This window comes from Dioscorea cayenensis, chromosome 4 (genome assembly GCF_009730915.1).
Source record: "Dioscorea cayenensis subsp. rotundata cultivar TDr96_F1 chromosome 4, TDr96_F1_v2_PseudoChromosome.rev07_lg8_w22 25.fasta, whole genome shotgun sequence".
In the NCBI taxonomy this organism is placed as follows: domain Eukaryota; kingdom Viridiplantae; phylum Streptophyta; class Magnoliopsida; order Dioscoreales; family Dioscoreaceae; genus Dioscorea; species Dioscorea cayenensis.
Window position 1 is genome coordinate 11,094,723 of NC_052474.1, and position 10,030 is coordinate 11,104,752.

The window sequence follows — 10,030 nt, forward strand, 5'->3', positions numbered from 1 at the left end:
AGTTATGCTGTATGTATTCCCTTGGTTTCTTTGTTCCCCAATATAATCAATGTTCTCTATAGGAGCGACAAAGGAGCTAGCAACAGGACATTTGGCAACTCCATGCCCGCTACCACAAGCGCTGTAGCTTATGATTGATTATGACCTTGAGCTACTACCCATCATAAGATCTATTTTCTAGGTCAAAACATCCACTTTTGCACCTAGAGCATCACTATTAATGACTTCATAAATCCCGGCTCCTTTCTATGGGGTTCCTCTCGAAGCCCAATGATAATCATTACTGTCCATAGATTCAAGTAGTTGCTCGGCTTCATCGGGATATTTGTTGCTAAGGGATCCACCTGTCGTTGTATCAATGAGTTGGCGATTTGAATAGTTTAGCACATCGTAAATTATTTGCACACACATCCATGAAGCAAATCAGTGATGAGGGCATCTTCTAAGGAGGTCTTTAAATCTTTCATAAGCCTCAAATAGTATCTTGGACTTCCCCTGTTTGAATGCCGAAATCTCTTGTCTTAACTTGCCCGTTTTACTCTGTGTAAAATACCTTCCTAGGAATTTTTCAACCATGTCCTTCCATATCTTAATTGACCCGGTGATAGAGATATGAACTGACGGTATGCCCCGTCTCTTAGACTAAATGGAAATAGTCATAATCAGATTGCATCATCGGACACCCCGTTTATCTTGAAGGTAGAACAAATTTGGAGAAAGCAAGAAAGGTGATCATGTGCGTCCTCATTTGTAAGGCCATTGAATTAAATTGAATTCTGGACCATGCTAATTGTACTTGCTTTGTTTTTAAAGTTGTTGGAGGCAATGGTTTGTGCTTGGACACTAAATTCCTCTCCCATGAGTTGTAGTCTTTCATATTCAGACAAAGTGTGTCTCTCTTCGGCCATGATTGATGATTCTCTATCCTTAATTTCAATGTTTTGATCACTTGAGCCTTCACCAACTTCTCTGAGTCTCCGATGTAAGGTTCTTTCAATTTCACTATCCGGTATAATTAAGTTTGATGGATTCGCACGTGTCAGGCATGGTACCTTGTAAAATCAAGAAAGATGGTAGAGAGTTAAGATCAAAAGAAAAGAAATAAATAAATTAATGGATAGAGCAATAAGCTAAAAGTTTCCTTGAAATTCCTTAATGTCCCCGGCAATGGAGCCAAAAAACTTGATTGATTCCCCAAAAGTGTACGGGGTCACCAAGTAATATCTCATGTAAAGACACAAGGATCGTATTCCTCGGGGTTAAGGATCTAATACTACTCCTTCGCTGACTACTATCTAGCTTAACTCTTAAGTAAGAGAATCTACTTGAATAGGTGCAAGAAAACAAACAAAAGGCCACTACAAGTTGAAGATTTAAGACGGAGGTTACAAGGACAACAATGATGTTGAAAGGGCCATGGATGTGGATCTCCTTAGTGGGTCATCATGATGCATGGATGAAGAAAAAGAGATACAAAGGTGGTTTGGACCAAGGGATTTCTAAATTAGATCAACCCCAATTTCTTGGTGGTTGAACCATAATCCCATAAGAGTGTTGATAGGAATCTCTTCCATATCAACACTCCTACGATTACATTAAGAACAAGGAAATCCCAAAATAAGAGTAAACTCCTTCTAAGTCTACCCTTAAGAATTGGAAAGCTACCAACATCCAATCTCTCAACATGTCAATACAAGCAACCCCTTTTTAATTCATTCAAGATCTAATACACGTGAATAAGTCACAGCGACGTGTACAACTCATAAAAGAATTACGGATCTCACCATATATAATTCTTAGCATGAAGGCACAATGGATTAAATCGCAAACCAAACCCAAGCAATAGATTTAAGTAGCAATCATCCAAAATACATGATGAACCTCCCCCCTCCCCTTCCCCTCCCCCTCCCAAAGGTTCACTGACATCCGGTGGCCTTGGGGGTCTAGTGTGCCATCAAACAAATGCAAACAACAACATAGATTAAAATACAAGAGAAGTTCATAAGTGATACTCCCTAGATGAAAAGATGATAAAGATGAGGTAGATCAAGCTGAATGATGCTTACTTCTCCGAAGGTCGCTTCCCAGTCCTAAGACTGCTCTCTTTCCAAGGTGGTGGGTCTTTCCTTTGAAGGATGATGCTTTGAAGCCTCAAAAGCCCTTAAAATTGCCTTGAAAGATCACTGTAGTTTCTAGCTTTTCTCCTCTTCTAATGGTGGCCAATAACTCCCTTTTTAGTCTTAAAAGACTCCTTTTATACCCCTCAAGCTCTACGTGCCGAATGGAGGCCATATAAAGAACATATGGAGCCCAAATGATGAGAGATCACTGTATACCGGGGGCATGCAGGTTTGATAAGAACCCGTATGGAGCCGGCATGAGTTAGGCAAAAGTTTCTGTCTCGGAAAAATCTCCAAGTGCTATAATAACTGCTACAGTGTTTTGACTGCAGTGATGTGCACCCTTGTTTTCTCTTTTTTTTTTGCCCTAATCATGTTCTCATGTTCTCCATGGCTTCTCTGTGCCCTACAAAGTAAATAACACATGATTAAGCACAAAACAGGGTATCAAATCTTAACAAAATACATGCTAAGTGTATAAAATACATAAAAGAAAATATATACATTTAGATACTTATCACTAATCTTTTAGCGCAAGCATAGATCTAAGAAAGCATGGATGTTCTAATGAGTGGCAATCTCTTCCTCACAGCATCAACATATTAATAAATAAGAAAACATGCAATGCATCACAATCAACTAGGAAAAAAATATATTGCCAATGAAGTTGATATTCACAAGTAAAAACCTAGGTGCATCGATATACTATTCTGTTCGAAATTGGGTCGCTCTTATGGATATACGAATAACGATCAAAGAATATAAAGAATCCACAAGAAAAGTATTAAGAATCCTAAAACTAACTCCCTGCAATAGATCAATGATGGTTGAGATTGAGAAGATCCCAAGGACATCAAGATGGTACCCAATCTCTTCACGCACCCTCTACTATTGATATGTGTTAACTTCCTCTTGAGAAATTGGAAGGAATCCACTGAAATTAGGTTGAACCTTGTCTCTAGCCGTGGTAAAATCTAGAAATCCGGCCACTTTTAACCAAATTTTGCAAAAGAATCCTCCTTCTAATATGAGAAAACCTAGGGTTATTTATACCCGAGTCCACCACAGGGTCGCAACGGCCGTTGTTCAAGTTGTTGTGATCACAAATATTTTCTTGGACCGTAATTCATACTTTAACATGGACTGGCTCTAGGTATTGTGCACTATTATCATGGCATTATGTGTACAACGGCCATTGTGAAGGCCGTTGAGGCTCATGTGATTTCCTGTGGGTTCTGAGCACTAGCACGACTAAACAATGGCTGTAATAAAGCCGTGGTGATGTTTTGGAACTTATGTTTTGGTTCGATCTGCCTCAAATCACATAAATATTCATTCCTTCAACCCTGAAATGCAATAAAAACCTCTAATGATAAAAAGAATGCAATTGTGTACTAGTTTGGTGCTAAACATACGAAAATTACATAATTAATGTAGTGTAATTGATATATAAAATATGCATGTTCAAGCACTTATCAAACCACCCCACACTTAAGCATTACTTGTCCTCAAGAAAATTAAAACAAAGGGACAGACATTATGAGTGCTTGACCTCAGGCTAAGAATGATGGAGTTTCACTAGTACGAGGAAAGAATCAAATGCTAGGTAACATGAACATATTCTGCAAAGAGTAGTCTACCCTATGAAGAAAAATACTCTCTCACGTATTTGTCTCTTAATTCACTATGTTATAGTCTAGATTATGTTACAAAAAAAAATTTCAGGGCTTTATTCAACTTATCCCTGTACTTAACTAAACCTTTATACAAGTATACACACCTTTTTTTCAATTCCTGAGGTAGCCCTTTAATATAAGGCTCAGGCGGCTTTCACACTATGGGATGGGTAGCTTTTTCTACCATCTACCTATACTAAGTAGATTTCATACTTTTCAAGAGGCAGCCCTCTCTCCCGATAGGGCATACAGTGTATCTGATTTGTTGAGAGTGACTACGCACTACAAAAGAGGTAGCTCTTTCTACTGTAAATGAAAATTGACCAAGAGCAGAATTAAAATTTCCTCTTTCCACACTTAAAGATATATATTGTCCTCAATGTACCTATGCATGCACAAGTGTAAGCGGAAATAATAAGAATGGAAAAATAATAGTGACTGTGTGGTCACTAGTACTTCCCTACTTTCTTAGTTGGTCTGACAAAGGTAATGAAGCTACCCTTGTCCAAGGACCTGGTTGTGCGGGTCAAAATAGCAACCTATCACCTCAAGTCCCATCAAAGATATAAATTGAAGAAATTAAAACAAAACCTGAAAAATAAAATAAAAATAAAATGTAAGGAAATAAAAATCCACTAGAAATGACTGAGTACAAAAGCAGCAAGTTAAGCATCCCTTGATGAATACAAAATAGAATGTAAGTACTAAAAATCAAAATACAATGTGATACAAAAGAAATCAAAGTGAAGGAAGCTAGTATGGTAGCTATGTGTAGGAGCAGAATGTAATAATTGAAAATAAAAATACAATGTTATACAAAGAAGAATTTAAAGATGCTTTTTTGATAAAATAACCATATTAGAAAAGAAACTGATAGAGTGCATAGTAATATGTAATAATATCAAATACCCTTTTACCATTTGTTTGGGAAAAATCAGGATTGGGGAAAAAGTAGCTAGACTTTTAATAAGAATGAATATCATAAAATAAAAAAATGGTCGACTAATAGTCCAAGGAGAAAAAAATTACTATATGTAAGCATATGGATAGTATTCTAACATCACCTAGAATTAGTTATGAAGAAAATCTTATTAAAGAAATAATTCCAAAGGAAATTGAAAATTATGAAGAAATAAATTTAGAAATAAAAAATGATCTAATAAAACAAAAATTAAAACCCTTTAATAGAAAAAGTAAAAGAGAAAACTTTGTCAAAAATATTAACAGAGTAAATATTATCTGTAAATTAGAAATCATAAATCTTTATTTAAGACTAACATGTCATGTAATAAAAGCAATCCTTTAGAAACAAGAGGAATTTCAAAAATATATAAAAGGGTTAGGGGAGCTAAAATTATTTACAAAAAACTCAAAGTCCTCATAGACCTCGAGCCTTTCTAATTAATAAATATAGAGAGATCACAAGAGGAAAAAGTAGAATGGTATTTAATTATAATAGACTAAATGATAATACTGAAAGATGACAGGTATCCATTCCTAATAAGAAGCTTTGATTAATAAAATCAAAAACACTTTTATATATAGTACATTTTACATCAAATATGGATTATGGCAAGTCCCTTTAGCAAATGAAAGCAAGCCTTGGATTGTTAGGAGAGGAGGACAGGGGCTCTCTTACAACTACGGGGCTGTGAGAGTCATGAAAGTGGGGCAAGGGAAGCTAGGAAAGAGATTAAATAGAGATGAGGGGAGATAAGGAGATGATGAGCAAGACATAAAGCTATTATTCAAAAGCTAATACATGATCCCAAATAGTTACAAGGCTTCTTCTTATATAGAAGGAGAGATTACTATTTTAAAACCATGGGTGCCCTGGGTTTTATGAAACCATTTAATGTGACAAGTCATACCATATCATCCTACCTAGAGTAGTTTTTGACTAATTACATAATTTGTGATTATTTTACAAGGACTTAATAAAAATCCTAATAACCCTATATAGAGTAGGGTTTGACAATAAAGACACCATAACCATAATTATAATTATCCTACCTAGAGTAGTTTTTGACTAATTACACCCATCAATTAGTATTCCATACACATTAACAATTTCATTATCATATATAATAAACATTATTTCAATAATAAATTTGTTTTCATTTAGCATTCCTATGTTTCTTATCTGTTTATGCCCATTGAGCTAAAGAGAGTTTTTGTTGTGCTACCTAGTAACTTACTACAGTAAAACCAAAATTACTAAGTTGCCCTCCTACAATACTACCTACGCTTAAACTACAATAATTAGGCTACGAGAGAAAATACTAGGTATTACAGTAGCAATTATGATAAAAGTATAAGTGTATTTGTGACAAAACAAGTGGATTTACTTTTCATACCCATAGGAATCTCATTTTCCCACCATATATTGAGTGAATCCCATTTCCTCAATTTGGTAAATCACTCTCCCATGGCAATATTATTTTCCAAGAGAAATATTCAACTGAACATCGTAAAATGATTCCCTTGTGTTACTTTCCTAGGATAGTTAGGTACTTTCCCATGTACCAAATGCCTTTCTAGGCAAACTCACATGTTGAGGTGGAATTTTCAAAATGTAATTTATTTCTACATACCATGGGATACTATTATCTAAACTTGATATCAAGTGGTAATTACTTTTATATATTATAAACATCTGTAAAAAAATTTTTAATGTAATAGTCAATAAATATAACTAAATGAACGATGAGAATGCCTTCAATATATCTTCTCACACACCATTTAATTTTAATGTAGGCTAATGGCTCTAATAGCCCAATGTTCAATTGGTTTTGTTGACCAAATGTGGGAATAATTTCAATAGTTTTCTTCATAGCTTTCAATATGTATTTTACTCGATCAGTTGTTACCATGTACAGTGGCTATATTTTATTTTATATTTTTTGGAACTAACTGCAACCAATACATCAACAAATTAGCATGGTTGTCATTATTTACTGGGGACATATTTTTCTATGAGGCAAGTGCCAAGATATTGACTTCATCCAATGCCCCATTCATCAAAAAGGGCATTCCTTCCTTTTAAAGACCAATCATGCTTTTACATATGCCTACATCTAAGCTTTTCCAAATAATTTGATCTATCTAACACCAATAAAATTTTAAGCCTTCAACCTTTTACTAATAATGCAAGCAATAGGGGAAGTAGGATTTCTAGTGGTGGATAGGTGAGTAAGGCGTAAGAACCAAGCATTGGCAAGGGAACAATAATGGAAAATGGTTATAACATGCTAATTCCTACCAAGGATAATCCTAAATTGAACAAAAAACTGATAGGTTCATCTAAGCTTATATATCTTGCTATGTATTCTTCAACTAAGATTCAGTTTTTACTTTTTTGAAAGATCTTGACTTTTTTGCTTTAGTGATCAGTCATCCAAGATCCTTTTATACCTACATTATACTGAAGAGATATCTATATGATTTGATAAATTTTGCAAGGGCAACAACAAACAATAGTAATAAAACTATTGGATATATATATAAAAAAATAATAAATAATTCTTTTCTATTATATTAGTATTAGTTAGGATCCTAGAATGTTGAGTCCTTTTGTTCATGATGAACTATTGGTACCAAGCCTACATTTTATTTTGTCTTAATAACCGAGGAGAAAGAGGCTTAGTGGGAAACTCAAGATATTTGCCTTCTTTTTAAATAAGATCTCAATTCTAGTTTTGGTTTCTTCTAATATATGTTTGGAACATATTTTATTTTGATAGATTTGAACAACCACTATCTCAATGAAAGGTTTTGTACATCAACTGTAGACAAAAGTGATTTACAAAAAAAGATTAATGTTATGTTGTTGTTTCACATGGTCCAACCACTACCACATAAGCTTGCTATGAGCCTTTTCTTTATCTATAGCACCTAGGAAAAATAGACCCCTTTCTTAGAAAGAAATTGCAATTCTTTGGAAGTATTTTAGAGTTTCCTTAATTATCTCACCTAGCATATCCCAATCCCATATTTTGTTGATCTAGCAGGACTTATTATCAGGGGGAAGTAGGTTGTGTCATTTCACAAGTTGATTAATATTTGACATAAGTTTTAAAAATAATGATACTAATAAATGAATGTAATATTCCAATCAGGTCATATATTTTATCTTATAATTTACTTTTGTTTTTAAAATTTAAAAATAATTAATAAGATATAAATAATCTATGATGTAACTAGTGAGACACATTAGTGAATGAAATCTTTTTTTTTTTTTTCTGAATAAAATGAATGAAATCTTTTGCTAAAATCCCAAAATCACGCATATGTTACTTTTAAAATTATTTTTAATTGCATCTGTTATACATGAATGATGATTGATATGAAATTTGAAGTTTTATATTTATCATCCATTTGAAATAGGTGATAATGCTTTATAGCTATGATAGCGAAAAGGTTATGACAAAGATTAATCCAGCAACTTGAGCAAATGATCTTCTCATAATCAATTATATATTCTTTTGTAAACCCAATACTATAAGACAAGTGTCATATCTCTTAATAGATGTATCTAAGCCTTTATCTCGACTATGCATTTACAACAAATAGAAGACTTTAAAAAGTATATAAATTAATAAATAAAAATAATCTAATAGGTCCTACATATGAGTTTTAGTAAATGCTATGAGTTATTATGCCACGGCTTTCTATCAAAGGGGTTTAGAAGATGCCTCATAATATATGCCAAGCTTATGAGAAGAAGTAATAGTAGAATAACAATGACAATCTTAAAATGAATAGGAAGTCCCTCTTCCATTAGTTAATCAGCATTTGATCAATTATAATAGGAGAAGTAAATGTGTTATCGGAATTAATATATTGTTTAGATTTATTAGGACTAAGAGACGAAGACATTTGAGGTTTTAAAAATATTACCAGTAGAGATAAGAAAAAGATCAAATGCTAAGTTTGTAAAAAGCGATGGGAACTAATATCACCACTAAACACAAGTACAAGTGTTGATCAAGTAATATAGTGTGCAATGAGTTCAAGGTTGTTGATCCCATAAGAAACTAAGAAGTACCAGTACTAACCATTCACCCTATTATCTAGCCTACAAAAAAAGTATTGAATTGGACTGAAGAAAGAACACAGAAATGAAGGAAACTAATTGGGGCACTAGCTAAAAAGGCAATCGAGCATGGGATGAAGGTGTCCAGCCATAGAGTTCCCTAGGGTTGAAATGATGAATGGGACAAAGTTGCACGGAATGAATGCAAAATCAAATAGACTGAGAGAGTTCCTAGAACATATTACTCCCTTTCTCATGGTGAGCAATAACTGGTCCTATACGGCGTTGATATAGAATACCCTAAGACCACAATGTACTCAATGAACTCCTTCTAGAGATTAACCTTGTTCAAGGAGTAGTTAATCTTTTTCTCAAAGCAATTAACCCTAATCCAATATGAAGAGGGATCAAAATCTCCTCCTAATCTAAACTCCCAATGATTGCATTAATAATAGAAACACTAATGTTAACTCACTTGGAAGAGACACAGGCTTGGCAAGTTGACCCTGAAGTGCCTTATTTCTAGGCAAACTGGTGTTTCCCTTCAATTGCAATATGCTTATACACGGTGGACCTCTTGATTGTCACCCTAGTAAATTAGCCAGTAAACTCCTAGCTTTCTCGACGAAGTAGTTAAGGACAGTCATATACACAATTGAATTGCAAAATATGAAAATGCATTATAAAAGTCAATGAATGATTAAGAGTCTACAACCAATGTCTAAAAGAATAAACCCTAGGTTTCTATCTATGCCCAAATGCCATGAAGTTTAGTTCTCCATCAATGGACAATAATCGTACAATCTACGAGAAGCAATAATAGCATTAAAAGATATTAAAACTCTCTCAAGCTTCTTTCTATTGGATTGAAGATGAGCCATCAGGATTTTTCCACAAAAGCCGCCGAGAACGTCTCCTGACAGCTTCCTTGATGCTTTTGGGCCTTGGTGAAGGCTTGATCCCTTTTGAATTAACAGAAGAAATTGGCTAGCAAAAGATCCCTAAAAAAACTCTCAATAAACCCTTTTATACCTAACCCTTAAAGGCAACTTACTAGCGTAAGAACGAGGCCGAGAAAATCCTAGAGATAAAAGGTCATAGGCTTTAAAAGTAACTTACGACCGTAAGTGCTACCTCTAAGGTTTTCTATCTAGGTGTTATGGTCCAATTTACAACTATAAGTGCTAGACCATAAGCTC

At 34.2% G+C, this 10,030-nt stretch overlaps 1 non-coding gene across 1 annotated transcript; it reads left to right on the forward strand.

Annotated features, from left to right (window-relative positions):
- The first annotated feature begins 421 nt into the window (after positions 1-421).
- LOC120259732 lies at positions 422-528 on the forward strand. Its single transcript, XR_005536286.1, has one exon. It is a non-coding gene; the product is annotated as a small nucleolar RNA R71 (small nucleolar RNA).
- Positions 529-10,030: the final 9,502 nt, after the last annotated feature.